Source organism: Periplaneta americana, chromosome 11, assembly GCF_040183065.1.
Source record: "Periplaneta americana isolate PAMFEO1 chromosome 11, P.americana_PAMFEO1_priV1, whole genome shotgun sequence".
Lineage (NCBI taxonomy): Eukaryota > Metazoa > Arthropoda > Insecta > Blattodea > Blattidae > Periplaneta > Periplaneta americana.
Genome location: NC_091127.1, coordinates 133,775,481 through 133,794,152, shown reverse-complemented (window position 1 = coordinate 133,794,152; position 18,672 = coordinate 133,775,481).

Below are 18,672 nucleotides of genomic sequence, written 5' to 3'. Positions count from 1 at the left end.
CTGATCAATTTGTCAATATCTGCAATAATTAATTTAATAATCCGAAATAATAATAAATCTATTAATATTCGGATATATTGATAACCACCGGTATTTATAATAATAATAATAATAATAATAATAATAATAATAATAATAATAATAGTTTTATTTTCCCTGGCAGAGTTAAGGCCATCAGGCCTTCTCTTCCACTCAACCAGGATCAAATCACATACAGAAAAAATACATACCGGTATACAAATATGAACTTAAAAATAATAATAAACATAATTAAGTAAAAAAGAGAGATTGAATACATATACACAATCAGTATTAACTTTGAAATAACAATAATAAAAAGTATATATATGTAATAAAAAAAGAGACTGAATACGTAATCACAAACAGAAAAATACATTCTAGTATACAAGTATTAAGTTAAAAGAAAAAAAAAAAGAATTAATACATATGAATATAATCTCACAACTAACGGAATAGTACAATTAGTATGATCAGCACAGCACGTGTTACATTGAGACAATGACAATTACCTAAATATTAGTGTTAATGGAAAAATAAAGTAATGACTGTGTAAAATAATAATAATAATAATAATAATAATAATAATAATAATAATAATGATAAATAAAAATTATACCTAAAAACTAGTTCTGTGCATTTAAAATATTTCTAAACAACCTAATTTTAAACAACTGGGGACTAAGACTACCCCTGATTTCCAGCGGCAGCGAATTCCATGAGCGGGCCATGGCTATTGAGAAAGAACTTGAGTACAGAGATGTCTGATGACGTAGTATTGATAGCAACAGATTGTGCTGTGAACGTGTATTACGATTATGATGTGAAGCTAGGAGAGTAAACCGAGAGGCAAAGTAGTTGTGTGTGGAATCATGTATAATTCGATATAGCAGGCAAAGAGAATGTACTAATCGTCGATCTTGCAAGCGGAGCCAGGAGAGTCGTAGAAAATATTCCGATATATGATCATGTCGGCGGATATTGAAAATAAATCGGACGCAGACATTATGTATACGTTGAAGTTTTTGAGAAAGTTCAGCACTTAGGTCACTATATAAAACATCACAATAGTCAAAGTGAGGCATTACAAGGGTATGTACTAGAATTTATTTTAGTTTAGTAGGAAGGAAATTTTTCAGGCAGGTTAATATTATCTTAATCAGAGATCATATGAATGACAAGAGGGAAGAAAATGGAACTTTGGTTTTTCGTCGCTTTTATCGTGCATCTTCGCTTTTATCGTTACTCCAATATGCACGCCTCAATGACAATGCATGCTTCAATTCTCTCTGATATAGCATCACTGCTTCTTTCGTCGTTTATCGTCGCTCCAACGTGTACGTGCCCTTATATCACTGAGAAAATGTCCCTGATAGCATTCATTTTAGTTTGCGACTGTACCCTCGACATAATTTGAATTGTACATTCGTCATGATATCGCTCACTACAAAATCTTGGCATTTCTTGTTACGATACTGCATTAAAGATTTCAGAAGATCGGTGAATGTTGTCTGCCTGCCAGGTCACAATAGTTCATGTACAGTACTTAACAAAAAGTTTAAGACCATGAGCAAATTTCATATAATTATTTTCTGGTCCTATATTTTTCTCTCTATTTCTCTCATGAATATTTTGTCAATTATTTGGACTGTGAGATATCTATCGACGCAAAGAAAGTAAAATTATGACATTTAGTTTTCGAGTTATGATTTTAATGAAATATTTTGTTACTGTAAAAAATGTTACATTTATAATTACGGAATAATTTATTCATGCTAAACCAACATGTTTATTGTAGTGATGATTTTTTTCAAGCAATTTGAGAAGTGTGAGAACACAGTGGTACCAGAAAGAAAAATTTAAAAAATTTTATTTTCGTTTTATAATTTTTTGCATATTTTTCCAAAATAAGGAAAATAATAGTAGAAATAACGTTAAGTAAAGGCATTCATAGCTTCACTGTGGAATAAGCTAACGTAACCGGACCTAAGCCAATCGAAAGTACGAAATCACGTACAATGTTTCTTTGTCGCATAAAGCGGTAGTTCTCGAAGTGGGGTCCGCGAACACCCGAGCGTCCCCGAAGCTCATTCTGGAGATCCGCGAATATTTTGTATAGAGAAATGTTTTCATCCTTCAGAAAGATATTGAACTTTTCATATGGCAATAATGTCCCGAGAGCATTGGCTGTGGTTTGTATAAGTATTAAATTCGTTCAGTTGTTGTCGAAGCCTTCTTGTGTTATTCTTATTACACAGTGTAAGACAATAAGGTGGATTTTTTGTGTGGCAGTATCCCAAAGGTAGTCTATTGTGTGTTGTTAGTACAACTTATAAATTCGGTTTGTCTGTAGTTGATCGTTAGCTTAAACGCCATCATAATATGGATGAAGATGAACTTAGAGATTATTTTCCGGTTTATAATTCTAACAATGCATTATGTGCATTCAAAATTTCTTTATCAACATAGAGATTCACAACTTCACCGAAAAGTTGGACGATCTGCTTGTTGAGTTATTGTGTAAAACTACTTGGAAAGGCTTTTAAAGAATGTCATTTTTTTATTTTTGGCTGAAAGCTCACTCGGAATGTAAAGAACTCTCAGAATCACGAAACGAAATATAGGTTTTCTATTCATTTAAGTGTGCTATATTGTCCATTTCAATCCGGAAGGTTATTTCACTTCCACCCTTTATTTATGCAATTTTGGGTAACATAACAAATATCACTAATAATATTCACTTAATAGTAACCCAAAATCTAACTTGCCCATCATTCCATTAACAACTTTGAAGGAATCCGCGAAAATACTGATCAAAAGAAAGGGGATCCGTAGTGCTAATAAGTTTGAGAACCACTGCCATAAAGCAGGTCTGGGCAACTTTAAGCCATAGATGATATACTTTTTGCCAAGGCCTGCCATAGATGATCTACTTTCAAGACTGAAAACAAAAATGGTTACTGTAGTATATTGCTAAGTTACAAGAAGGCAATATTCCATAGTAATAAAAACAAACCATTTTCCCTTCAAAACCAAATTAAAATCTATACAGTAAAACAAAATACAATAATACATTTGTAACCTGTCTTCTTGAATAAAAATGATGGGACAATGACGTAATGAGATTGGCTGCAGAGACAGAAGAACTCTGAGTAGTGATCTGTTTACCCAGTGTCATGCAACGTATGAATAAATATTACATATTAGTAGTTTCATAAATGAAACTGGATGAAGGGAATATTGTCGTTTACTCTTTCTCATATTTTCACGAGTGAAATCAGTAATTAAGTTATTAAAATCTAAACGTTCTCATACCCCAGATGAAATAAAGAGAAGTTAGCTCTGAAGAATCTATCCTCAATACTCTATGCTAAATCACTAAACATATCTTAATTTTTCCTAAACCAGTGTTCCTCAAAATACGTGCCCTAGTAACTTCATGGAAACTATAGTATGAGAAAATAATTCTTAAAACAACTGCGTCCATGCAGGATGAAGACAAAGACATTGTGGTAAACAGCATTTCTAAAAGGAACTCTATTGCAACTAGATACTTTCTTTAAATTAATATAAAGCGTGCGTCAGAAAGAACGGATGGATTTCAAACTATCGATACGCAACGAGGAGAGAGATATAGTGAGGGGGACCACGACTGTTGGGTCAGCCATAGAATGCAGTTTCAGTTGAGAATATGGTGTTTGTCTGGTGTACAACGTGCTTTCATCGTAGAGACATTTTTTAAAAATGAAGAGTCTGTGATCGCCACTTAGGACTCATTTCGACATCGGATGTCACGCTAGGATTCCAACTCGGAATACAATTTTGCGGTGGGTGGCTTCATTTCGTATCACAGGTTCAACATTAAAGAAGAAATCACCTGGACGAAATTCTATTGCACTGAGATTGTCCGAGGCTACGGTAAGATCTCGCGCCCTGCGACTTCTTTCTTTGGGACCATTTGAAGGCGTAAGTTTGTAAACATCGATCACATACACTGGACGAACTGAAGACAGCGATTTGTGAAGAAATCGTGGCAATTGCACCAGCTATGACTGTGAAAGTGATGGCGAACATCAGAAAACGCCTCGATGCCTGTATTGAAAGCCAAGGACATCATATGGATAATGTTGTTTTACATAAATAAACTGCATGTATTGGTGAATATGTTGATAACAATAAATTTTTGATTTGATGAATCTTTACAATTATCTTGCCATGTGAAATCCATCCATTCTTTCTGACGCACACTGTATAAGCAAAGTTTTAATTCCTTAAACTTAAACTATTTAGGTCCCACTTTCCTTGATTCTGATAACATTTTAAATAGTATCTAGCACTGTCGTATTATATACAAATCAATATCTATTTTAATAGCCAGTTATCTATAAAGCAGAAATTTCCAAGCTAAAATATACAGATTGTCTTCCTTCCATCACACAGCATTTGATATTCATCAAAGATCAAGCCTGGCTTCCTCCATATTGCCTGTATATATCAGGTATACCCACTTCAAACCAGAATTGAAGTCTTGCATACTGGACATTTCACATCAAATCGCACAGAAAAGTTAAAATATTAACGAAGGTTATTTAAAAACTTAGAATCTTTATGTACATGTAGAATAGAGTCAAAATAAAGATTATACTACATATAAAAAAGATATTCCCTAAATTTAACGCATAAACGAAAAAACAGCTAATTTAGAGGCTGATATTTCAATTATCCTGAGAGATGGAAAATTGGATACTGTGTTATTTTCATGCTGATAATATAGACTACGCTGGCTAGAGACGTATATAGGAGCTCAGTTTGATTATTTTCATGTACAGGGTGATTCAGGACCTCTACAACTAACTCTGGGGATCGATGAATCTCACAATGATGATCATTTTTCGTAAAAGAACCCATGCTCTCTGATGACTCGTTTAGCAGCTAAGCGACATCGAAACAAAGACAGGTTTTAGTGACTTGAACAATTATGAAATGAATTATTTTTCAAGGATGTTTACTGATAGTTACAGGTGTGTACCCTGAACCTGATTACATTCATTACACCGTCGTAGCAGTGATTATCGGCCTGTGTCGAATTTGATCAAAAGCAGCTAATAATCGCATAGTCGGTTCCTCTCTTGTCTCAATTCGAGTGGTCTATTACTTCTCATATCGAAAAAAAAAAAAAATATATATATATATATATATTAAGGGTGTGAAGGCAGGTGATCACTCTGGCCACGCAACAGGTCCGGCTCTCCCTATCCATTAGTTCCCCTAGGTGTTGTTCAGATGTGCATGTACAACCAGGTAGATGTGCGTTAGGATGTTATGTTGAATCGCATGTCCTCTCATATCGTGAAGGGTACATCTTCCATGGGCAGCAGAAGCGTGTTCCGAAGAACGCTCCATTCAAACGGGGCAGCAAAATGACAGGACACTGGTAGCCTGTTCGCAAGGGTAATTGAAGAAATAAATGCATTATTCATTTCATAATTAATTATAAATATCACTAAAACCTGTCTTATTTTCGATATTGCATAGCTCTTACACGAGGCATCGGAGAACATGGATTGTTTTACGAAAAATTATCCTCTTTGCGAGAACTATGGATCCCCAGAGTTTATTGCAGATATCCTGAATCAACCTGTATTAAAAAGCTAATCTTAAAAATATTAATTTCATCTTTGTTCCAATATGAAAAAAAGCGTGAACTTGAGTACCTTTTGTAACAGCAGTCGAATAAATGGACGGAGTTATGCAGTAAGAAATCAACCGCGAAAAAGCCTGCTTTACGGATACTGACAATTCAAATAAAGCTGGTTTTTATTAAACATTTTATGCAAAAAGTATTGTAACATTGACAGTATTACAAAAAATAGCACAAATAATACTAAAAAGAGATGAACCAATTTTTAACAACAGACAAGCAGTTGGTTTAATATCAAAGCAAAAAAAAAATGTTATACAATAAACGAATTTTACTTATAAATAGCAGCAAAAAACTGATATCGCATTCTCAATTTTGTCCAAGTTAAATAATCCAGCCAACAACAGATTTGTGCAAATGTCTCATTTATTCAAATTGTCGGTTGGTATACTATTGAGTAACTCCGAGGAAATATGAATTTTAAAAATGATGGGACCGTGAAGTAAAACAATTGATATGAAAATTACCTGGCGTCCTCGCAATGCAGATAACCGCAGGGAGATAATTTTCCAAGGGAAGTCATGTATATTCTTTCAAACTTTAATTCTTATACGTGGATTTACGGTTCCATAAGTGAAACTACTCCTTTAGGGATGAATTTAAACAATTCATGAGACTTTATACAGAAGTTTCAGGTAGAATATATTATTTTGTCTACAGAGTCTGATTATGTTTTATAGGAGGAATTGCCTCCTTATAGAGGTCCATTTAGACAAAATTAACAACTTCTCTCCTTTATAATATATTTTGAAGCAACTTTGTACAACTACTAGGCCTACAGGTAGCATACAAATGTAATCAGAATTTGTACACAGACATATACAGAATATGCTACGTGTAACTGCTGTACAATGTATCTTATAATCTGTTATGTAGGAGAGAAGTTAATCTTGTGTAAATGTATCCTCTGTAAAGGGGTACTTTCTCTTTTGGAACTGTAAATGTAGTTTGTACACAAAAAATATATCCTACCTGTAACTTCCGTACAATTTTTCATAAAAATCTGTTAGATAGGAGAGAAGTTCCTATTTTGTCTAAAACCACCCCGTATAAAGAGGTAGTTCCTCTTACACAATCGTAGTCAGAGTTTGTACAAAAAGAATATGTGCTATATATAAGGTCTGTACAAAGTTTCATAACAATCCGTTGGAATGCAGGAAAGTTATGAATTTTTTCCAGCTAGATTTGCGTTATTGCAAATGCGCACTTTGCGATGGTGTATACCGTATAGACTGTGACTAGTGTGTCATACGTAGACGGAGTGTAAATGTAAGGTTTAAAATGTTTTTTCGCCACCCCTTGCGGATGCCAGAAGACCGATGACCTGAAGCTTGAATACCACCACACAGAAGGAAGAATGGAAGAACTGGAAGGAATAGATGCTGTCGATGATGATGGAAAGGAATCTGGAGTTAGAGGACGCAAAAAACAAAATGTTTAGGAGAATAGGGACGATGAAGCTGAATAGTAGTAATACACCAGTCTACGTAGTCAGTATTCTGTTGGTGGAGTCAGAGCTTTCAGCTTTGCTTATTTATTTATTCATTCTTTATTATTACTATAGCTGGGATTTTTATGTAGTATCACTTAGCAAAATATGTACATAAATATGTAACGAAAAGCAGTGAAATATGTTGTAAAATGGGAAAAATATTATTTAAAATGTGTGTTGATAACGGTTGTACTCTATAAGTAAGTTTTTAATTGGTTGTGGGGTCTCTTGGGAGGGTAGCTGCGAATATATAGAATAAGCAGTCGTGGACAGCCGATAAGGGGTGGTCCTCCAGCCGGGGGATTGGGCGAAGTGCTAACAACCCATCACCGTAAAAAACAGCTTGTTACGAATCTCTACAATAAGCCTCGGAATAGGACTGATTCTCTGGCACGACCACAGCAAAGGAATAAGGTTTTGAGATTTGGCACTTGGAACGTAACTAGTCTTTATAGAACAGGAGGGGTAACATTAGTAGCAAAAGAACTAGCTAGATATAGAATAGACTTCGTGGGAGTACAAGAGGTTAGATTATATGGCAATGGCATATCACAAATAGGAGATTACTTGTTGTATTATGGGGAAGGAAACAATAATCACCAATTAGGAACAGGATTCTTTGTTCATAAAAGAATAAAATCAGCAGTAAAAAAGGTGGAATTTATCAGTGACAGGTTATCATATTTAGTACTTAAGGGTAGATGGTGCGACGTCATAGTTATAAATGCTCACGCCCCAACAGAAGAGAAAAACGACCATATAAAGGATAGCTTCTATGAGGAATTGGAACATACTTTTGATCAGTTCCCTGGATATCACATGAAAAATTTACTGGGGGATTTCAACGCTAAAGTAGGACAGGAGGATATTTTTAGACCAACTATTGGAAAAGAGAGCCTACACGTAATTAGTAGTGACAATGGAGTTACTGGAGATTAGTCAACTTTGCCACATCGAAAAATTTAATTGTCAAAAGTACAACATTCCCCCATAAGGATATACATAAATATACTTGCACTTCTCCAGATGGATTGACACACAAACAAATAGATCACATCTTGTTAGATAAACGGAGACATACTAGTATAGTAGATATTCGAACTTTCAGGGGTGCAGACTGTAATTCTGACCATTGTTTGGTGATTGAAGAATTAAGAGAAAGATTATCAACAAGCAACAAGTTAATATTACTAAATTCAATATTTTGGAATTCAAGGACGAGGAAACTAAGCAAAAATTATCAGGTCGAAATTTCGAATAGGTTTGCCACTTTAGAAAGTTGCGACGAAGTTGAGAAAGAATTAGATGTTAATAGCGTGTGGGAAAATATCAGAGATAGTATCAAAATTGCAGCTGAGCAGAGCATAGGTTATTATGAAACTAAGAAAAAGAAACCGTGGTTTGATGAAGATTGTTGCATGGTAGTAGAAAGAAGGAAACAGGCAAAATTGAAATTCTTACAGGATCCAGTTGAGGAGAAGAGAGATAATTATTTCAATGAAAGACGGGAAGCAAGTCGTACACTTAGGAATAAAAAGAGAGGTTACTTGAAGGAAAAACTGAATGAGGTAGAAACAAATAGTAAGAATAAAAACATTCGAGATTTATATAAGGGTATAAAGGAATTTAAGAACGGATATCAGCCAAGGGTAAACGTGATCAAGGATGAGAATGGTGACTTGCTTGCAGACTCTCCATCAATCCTAAACAGATGGAAAAACTATTTTGCGCAACTACTAAATGTACATGGGCCAAATAGAAATGATCGGGACGAAATTGAAATACAAACTGCTGAGCCATTTATACCCGAACCCACTCTTTCAGAAGTCGAAATTGCGATAGAAAATCTGAAAAAGTACGAGTCTCCAGGTATCGATCAAATTCCAGCAGAATTAATACAAGAGGGTGGAAATGCATAATATAGCGAAATTTATAAGCTTGTGCTTGCTATTTGGGAAAAGGAAATTGTACCAGAACAATGGAAGGAGTCCATAATTGTACCTATTTTTAGAAAGGGGGACAAAACCAACTGTGGTAACTTTCGAGGAATATCACTTTTGTTGACGTCGTACAAAATTTTCTCCAATATCCTTTTGAGAAGATTAACTCCGTACGTAGATGAAATTATTGGGGATCATCAGTGCGGTTTTCGGCGTAATAGATCGACTATTGATGAGATTTTTTGTATTCGACAGATAATGGAGAAAAAATGGGAGTATAAGGGTACAGTGCATCAGTTATTCATAGATTTCAAAAAGACATATGACTCGGTTAAGAGGGAAGTATTATATGATATTCTAATTGAATTTGGTATTCCCAAGAAACTAGTTCGATTAATTAAAATGTGTGTCAGTGAAACATACAGCAGAGTCCGTGTAGGTCAATTTCTATCTGATGCTTTTCCAATTCACTGCGGGCTAAAGCAGGGAGATGCACTATCACCTTTACCTTTTAACTTTGCTCTAGAGTATGCCATTAGGAAAGTTCAGGATAACAGGCAGGGCTTGGAATTGAACGGGTTACATCAGCTTATTGTCTCTACGGATGACGTGAATATGTTAGGAGAAAATCCACAAACGATTATGGAAAACACGGGAATTTTACTTGAAGCAAGTAAAGAGATAGGTTTGGAAGTGAATCCCGAAAAGACAAAGTATATGATTATGTCTCGTGACGAGAATATTATACGAAATGGAAATATAAAAATTGGAAATTCATCTTTTAAAGAGGTGGAGTCCACACCTGTGGAGTAACTGTCAGCGCGTCTGACTGCGAAGCCAGGTGGCCCGGGTTCGATTCCCGGTCGGGGCAAGTTACTTGGTTGAGGTTTTTTCCGGGGTTTTCCCTCAACCCAATATGAGCAAATGCTGGGTAACTTTCGGTGCTGGATCCCGGACTCATTTCACCGGCATTATCACCTTCATCTCATTCAGACGCTAAATAACCTAAGCTGTTGATAAAGCGTCGTAAAATAACCTACTAAAAGAAAAGAGGTGCAAAAATTCAAATATCTTGGAGCAACAGTAACAAATATAAATGACACTTGGGAGGAAATTAAACGCAGAATAAATATGGGAAATGCGTGTTATTATTCGGTTGAGAAGCACTTATCATCCAGTCTGCTGTCCAAAAATCTGAAAGTTAGAATTTATAAAACTGTTATATTACCGGTTGTTCTGTATGGCTGTGAAACTTGGACTCTCACTCTCAGAGAGGAACATAGGTTAAGGGTGTTTGAGAATAAGGTGCTTAGGAAAATATTTAGGGCTAAGCGGGATGAAGTTACAGGAGAATGGAGAAAGTTACACAACACAGAACTGCACGCATTGTATTGTTCACCTGACTTAATTAGGAACATTAAATCCAGACGTTTGAGATGAGCAGGGCATGTAGCATGTATGGGCGAATCCAGAAATGCATATAGAGTGTTAGTTGGGAGACCGGAGGGAAAAAGACCTTTAGGGAGGCCGAGACGTAGATGGGAGAATAATATTAAAATGGATTTGAGGGAGGTGAGGTATGATGATAGAGACTGGATTAATCTTGCACAGGATAGGGACCGCTGGCGGGCTTATGTGAGGGCGGCAATGAACCTCCGAGTTCCTTAAAAGCCATTTGTAAGTATGTGGGGTCTCTTGAATCTCAGCAAGCAAAATTTTTTCAGCAGCGCATCGTATTCAAGATTAATTTAGAAACATGTTAAATGAATTATTCTTGCTCCAAAAACGGAAGCTCTATTTAATTATGTAATTACTTCTTAATGTCATCTGGTATTGTAATGATGTTATGACTGAGATACCTATTAATTGTTTTCATTTGTAACATTAGGCCATAACTGACCCAGTATATAAGAGGAAGAACCTCTACAGTAATCTAAACATATATTTATTACTATTTAATATCAATAAAACAACAAAATATCAATATACCTTTACGTACAGTAGTGCCAAAATAAACCGGACCGACGGAATAATCGAAGTTCCCGAAATGAGCCACTGCGCATGCCACGTCCTCACTCACAAGACAGCGAGTAATCTACTGAAATTGTTGTAGTTTAGACTGCTGAAATAAGCTAGTAAAATTCATGTTGTGGGAATAATAAGTTAATTAAGTAGTAAAATATCGCTGCAATCGAAAAGTATTGGGCATAAATTTGAATAAGGAACAAAAAAAAGTTTCCTTCCCAGGCAGGATTCGAACCACGAAAGTCTTAGTTATCAGTCTATCGTGTCTCTGTAGTGAACAAGCTCTGAAATCAGCTTCAAGGGTCGGTCGCGTTTTTTTTTTTTGCCACTATTGTACATCAATTAATAATTTCAGGCATTTCACATTGCTCCTCTTCGTAACTAAGGGCCGTATTCATAAATGGGACTTTAGATGAAGACTTCCCAAAGTCGACTTTCGTAGTAAGGTTTAACTTTGTTAAAATCATATTCATAGACAATACTTCTGGACTTTGACTTTGACTTGGGTGAGTCGAGATTTGACGATCTTGTTCTAATGTTGGCAATCACGATTATGGCCTTCTAAATGAATTACATTAATAGATAGTGAAATAGAGTAGGCACTGCCACAATCCAAGCCATCTTTTGAGTCTCACGTCATTGAAACAATTGAACATCGGTACATGTTAAGCGATTGTTAGCCGTTCTTCCAGCTTTATACAAGGACAATTATTTAATTGTAAAATAATTTTATTCTCATAAATATGTAAGATAAGAAGATGCCACCAATGACAGACTATAAAAGAGACATAAATTATCCTACTGACAGTTGGAAGAGTTACTCCCTCCCTCCCTCCCTCCCTCCCACCATGTTTGGAGAAACTATTTAAAAATTATCTGATATCAGTATGCAGAAAACGATATTATGACGACCGCAGGATTATAAATTAACTTCATATCCAACTGCATAATCAATCCTCTATAGAATTAAATAGTCAATTAAGCCCTCAATCCTTACCTGTAGCATAAAATCGCGATGATATAAGAAGTTGTAGGCCTATTAATGGTGGAACACAATTCTCTTTCATTATTATTCATAATGAATGTTGAAATTTGACGAGGATATCAAATACGGTTTGTTTATCAAATCTGTACTTTGATTTGAATTCATTATCTATATGTAATACACTAAAGAACATGAGCAGCTTTAATATCTCCTGGATGTCCTCGGCAAATTCAACAATTTTCCAAATATCAGTCATTTTTCTTATGCCCTCGAACGAAACTCAAAGTCAAAGTCTAAATTTTTGGCGACTTCGAAGTAAAGTCACTTTCGTCAAAGTGTCGACTGTGAATAGAAAAATGGCGACTTTGTACTTTCCAAAGTCAACTTTTGTCCAAAGTTTCGTCTATGAATAAGATCCTAAATGCTTTCCATATATCAGACAAATAACATTTTCGTCTCTTTCACTCATAAAAAGTCAGGAGTCCAGTCAGCCTAAAACTTACTGAACGACTTCTTCCTCAATGTGTAATCTATAACCCTTGAGTTCATCAGTGACTTGTATCTGCGAGCCGTACGTGCTCTGCACAGCGCATACGGGCGAAGAGGCACGTTTGCGCTCTCGTTGACATCACAGCTTTGTAGGAATAAGGTGAAATCTCATTTCGATCATATTTTTTACATACGAGGTAGCTGTTAAACACCATCTAACATCGTAAACCATCCATGTATAAAAAACAAACTTGTAGTTCAGAAACCAATGCTGTAGGCATGCAGTTACAATCGAAATTAAAGAATTTGGCCACTCCCTGAATAACGTATGTAATATTAAATAATACAAATAAATAATTACAGAAATTAGAGGTCAAGATTCGTTATGCCTAAAACTATAAGATATATTTTTACTGAGAATGTAATGAACAATACATTTTATCAACGAATGTGTCAGTGACCCTAAATATGTCAAAACAACGCTGATATGATATTGTATATATATATATATATATATATATATATATATATATATATATACTGCAATGGGTATATACCCGGTGGCAGTGGTAACTAATTACATTCAATAATGACAATAATAAACTTATTAAATAAAATTACAATTAATAATAATACTAATAATTAATACTAATACTAATAATAATAATAATAATAATAATAATAATAATAGTAATAATAATAATAACAACAACAACAACAAGAACAGGGAATATACTAAATTAAATGAAACGATCACTTAAAATAACATTTGAAATATTCTAATTTGTATCTTAAAACTAAGATCGAACTAAAACCCACGAGTATATGTTCACATCTGCACAACTACCTTTCAACATTACACTCATTTCGCTGTCAACTCACTCACTCGCTGTCAACTACGACACATTTCACTGATTCTATCCTGATTTCACTACCACTTCAAAAACATTTCACTGTTCAAATTCTTTGCACTGCCACTATAAACTATAAAGCTTCACTGACAGGAACACGTTTCACTTACACAGAACACTTCACTGACACGACATACTTCTTCACTGATACAACACACTTCACTGACACAACATAATTCTTCACTGATACAACACTTCAATAACAACATATCAATTACACCCTTTAACTACTGTGTATAATTACCGTCTATTAGTAAGGTCCTTAAGCCTATTTTTAAATGCATTTTTGGTTGTTGGTAAAGCCTTTAGTAAGTCTGCAGGTAAAGCATTCCAGTCCCTGATAGTACCATTGAGAAAAGAAACTTTCCAGTGTCCGTCCTCTGCCTTCTTTCCCTCAATTTATGAGTGGTCGTTCCTTGAAGAGTAATTTGGCGGCTGCAACCTATTTTTTATTTCTCTCCAGGCAGGCTCACCTCTGTATGTTTTGAACAGTGCGCATAATCGAATTCGCGTTCTCCTGTCCGTAAGTGTGTCCCATTTTAATGGTGAATTTTTCCGAAAACACTTAAGAGCCCGTTTTTGAATCTTTTCCAGTGTCTTAATATGTTCTAATCTGTAAGGATCCCAACATGCAGCACCATATTCCATTACTGGACGTACTAGTGATTTATATGCAATCTCTTTGGATTTGTCAGAACCTTTTCTTAGTACCCTCATCACAAAGTGTAACGCTCTCCATGCCTTTCCCGCTGTGTCTGTAACGTGTTCCCCCCAGCCGAGATCGCTGCTAAATGTTATTCCGAGGTATTTACATTTGTTAACTTCCGGAATGGTTTCACCCCCTAACGCATACGATGCGACTATTTTATTTCTTTTCCTTGTAAAGCTGATGGCTTTGCTCTTTAGAGAATTTATTTTCATTTTGTTGGCTATTGCCCAATCGTTTATTCTATTGAGGTCATTCTGGAGAAGAGCAGTATCTTCATGACTTTTTATTTCCCTGTATACCATACAATCATCCGCGAATAAGCGAACCCTAGACAAGATATTAACTGGCAGATCATTTACAAAAGCCAAGAATAGAAGAGGCCCCAAGACACTCCCCTGCGGGACCCAGGAAGTAATTTCAATTGGGTTCGATAATTCCTCCCCTACCCGTACTCTCTGAGTGCGACAAGTTAAAAATTCCTTGATCCACTGGAGCACTCTGAAGTCAATCCCCGTTGATTGCAGTTTAACCAACAACATATCGTGTGGGACTACATCGAATGCGCGTGAAAAGTCAATAATCACTGCATCTACTTGGCTATTGGAATCTATTCCGTCTTCTAAATCCTGACATACCGTTACTAATTGACTCTCACATGAATAGCCCCCCCGAAATCCATGCTGACAGTTATGTAACCAATTTGAGTCATCCCAATGCTGCCTTAGATAAGCTGAAATCAAGTGTTCCATCTGTTTGCAAACCAGAGAGGTGAGGCTGACCGGTCTGTAATTTTTTGTATCTGAGCGAGACCCTGACTTATAAATTGGCACCACTATTGCATCTTTCCAATCTCGCGGGATAGTACCATTGTTAATTGATATTTCAAATATACGCACTAGATAGGGAATCATGGCTTCCCCTCCCAATTTTAGTACGTCTCCGGCGATACCATCAGGTCCTACTGATTTATGAGTTTTCAATTTAGAGATCATTCTCCTTATGTCACTAGGCTTGATAAAAAACTGACCCGTATTTTCCACAGAAGCTAAGTGTGGTACTATTGTCCTCATCCCAAAAACAGTGGCATAATAGGAATTTAATTTTTCTGCTTTTTCGCTGTCCTGTACGATAAATTAATTGCGGTCATTTTTTTTGTAGCGTTTTCATAGCGTTCTGCCCAAGGTCAGGTCTTTCACTGCAAACACAGCATTCTCCAGTCTTTCCTATTTTCTGCCTTCGTCTTTGTCTCCGCATATGATTCATATATTTTAATGTATCGTCTATCATCTGATATCTTCTTCTGCCTCAAACTCTTCTCCCGTTCACCATTCCTTCTAGTGCATCCTTCAGTAGGCAGTTTCTTTCCCAGCCAGTGACCCAGCCAATTCCTTCTCCGCTTTTTGATCAGTTTCAGCATCATTCTTTCTTCATCCACTCTTTGCAACACACTTTCGTTTCTTACTCTGTCTGTCCATTTCACACGCTTCATCCTTCTCCATATTCAAATTCCAAATGATTCTATTCGCTTGTCTTCACTTTGTAGTAATGTCCATGTTTCTGCCCCATACAATGCTACACTCCACACAAAGCACTTGACTAGTCTCTCCCTTAGTTCTTTCTCCAGAGGTCCGTAGAAGTTCCTTTTTCTATTAAAAGCTTCTTATCCTTCTTTTGACTTCTTGGCAGCAACTGATGTTACTTCTTTTAGAACACCCCAAGTATATGAAGCTGTCCGCTCATTTGGAATTCGCAAGTTTACCTTCTTTACTTTTCTTCCTATGACCATGGTTTTCGTCTTGTTGGCATTTGTCTTCATTCCATACTGCTCATAGCTGTCATTTAGCTCCAGTAGGAAATCCCTTAGTATCTTCTAACAACGCCATATCAGCAAATCTTAAGCACTTTATTCTTCTTCCTCCTACTATTATTTCTCCCATGATCTGAAAAGTTTCTCACTAAATTTTTAACGTAGATGTTGAACAGGGTAGATGATAAAGAGCATTCTTATTGTACTCCTCTCCCTATTTCACTTGCTTCAGACTTTAAATTTCTTCTCTTTTGACTCGTTGTTTCATTTGTAGGTTATTGAAAAGTCTTCTCTCTTTCCAATCCACGCCAATTTTCTGTAGGATTCCCATCAGTTTATTCCAATTCACGTTTCAATTATTCCAATTTTATATAGGATTCAATCCAGGACAGAAATATAATGTTCTTTTCTAGATAACAACGTAATCATTTTTAAATGTAAGTAAACAGTACTTGTATTCATTTTTAAATGTAAATAGACAGTACTTAGAATATTACAAGTTTCAACAAACTTCACAATTGATTTGATACAATCCTTCTATATTAAGTTCCCACTGCAAATTATTGTTACACTCCAACATTTCAAACATCAATGGTGGTGGTGGTGGTGGTGGTGGTGGTGGTGGTGGTGGTGGTGGTGGTGGTGGTGGTGGTGATGATGATGATAGGGATATAATTTTATGTACAAAAAAAATAAGAAAACAGATAGAATTTTTATGTACTAAAATATATAATAAGAAAACATGTCAGTTGTGCATAGAAATCCTAGCCGTAAATAAAATCTCAAACCAGTATTATATCCTTGTTTCTCTTTCCATTTCGAAACATAGAAATAAACGTTTTGAAGTCGGACAGTTCCTTTTCACACTGGCAATTGCTCTGCCTTGGGGAACATTAAATACTAAAACAATAGTAGATAAACCTCCCCTCCCAGTCTCACGTTCGCATACGTTGCATTTTGAATTTGGCACTACATATTAAAAGTTTGAATTCGAATTCCAGACCAGCCAAACAGAGAAAGGCATTGATTGGACTGGATATTTCAAGGTTGCACAATTATGTAACTGCCCACTTTTATTAACTCCATCTCTCAGGGAATTAACGGAGTTAACTATTGTAGATTTTGTTGTTCATAATAATTCTACAAAAAAAAAAAAAAAAAAAAAAAAAAAACGAAAAACCGATAAATTTGTGAGAAAACCGATATATTACACAATATAATGAATCAAAATTTCGATATCGATATATCGAAATATCGAAACGAAAATATCGGTATTTAGTAACAGCCGATAGGCTATATCGTTCCCATCTCTATTCAGATTCATTCACGGAACTAGGTACATATTTATAATGTTTATTCGTACGTCTCATAAAACTGCGTAAAGGGATCCTACTCAGAGTGCTTCCGTCTCTGCAGTCAATCTCATTACGTCATTGTCCCATCATTAATTTATCTACGGCGAATAACTTTTGTATCGTTAAACTTAGAATGTTGACCTGTAACAAGTTTTCCTAATCACTCTGGTTCTGAATGTATAAAAATTACGAACCTAATTTACATTAAAGTATTAAAGTACAGTATTTAAAGTAGGCCTATTTAAATTTTAAAGTATGCAACGAGAGACAATCAAAAGACGGTATGCAGTGTTGGATAAATCAGAGATGTGAATTCGTGCGAAACCCCTTCCCGCCGCCAAAACAAAAGAAAAAATAGAGTTTTGCGTAGGACTATATCATGATAAATAAGAACCTTGTTTTCTCTTCAACAAAGGAGATAATATTAAAATAGTAATTGAGACTAATAAGGAAGAAATAACGCAAAACATTAAGAACTTAAAAATCGTAAATCGGCTGGACCCGATGAAATAGTAAATGAAATGTTAAAATATGGTGGCACAGAATTGATTTCCGAAATAACACTTTCAATGCAGCAGATTTTTCAACATAATCAAATACCAGAAGAATGGAAGTTAGGAATCATTACACCTATGTTTAAAAAAGGAGATAGAAGCCACAAAACTATAGAGGTATAACATTATTGAATACGTGTTTAAAACTAACAACCAAAAGAATAACTCAGAAATTAACTGAAATTATCACGTTAAGTGAAGAACAACAAGGATTTCGCAGAAGTCGTTCCTATACAGATGCAATTTTTATTATTCATCAAATTGCAGAAAAAGCACTTGAATATAATAAACCTGTATTTTATTGTTTTATAGATCTAAATAAGGCATTTGATAATGTGCAATTACATATATTTTAGAAATATTAGATAAAGTAAACGTATCTAATGGATTAATTTTATTAATACAAAACATATACATAGGAAACAAGACAAAGATTAAAATAGATAGAACATTGACACAAGAAATTACATTAAATGAAGGCATCAGACAAGAAGACTCACTCAATCCACTACTTTTTAATATTTTAATGGATTTTATCATGCAAGAAGTAAGAGACAAGCAGGGGTACTTAATGGATACATGAGAAATAAATTTAGTTGCTGATGCAGATGATGATGTTCTAATTACAATTCAGAAGATAACTTACAAATTTTGTCAGACTGTTTTTCACTAGCTTGTGATAAATA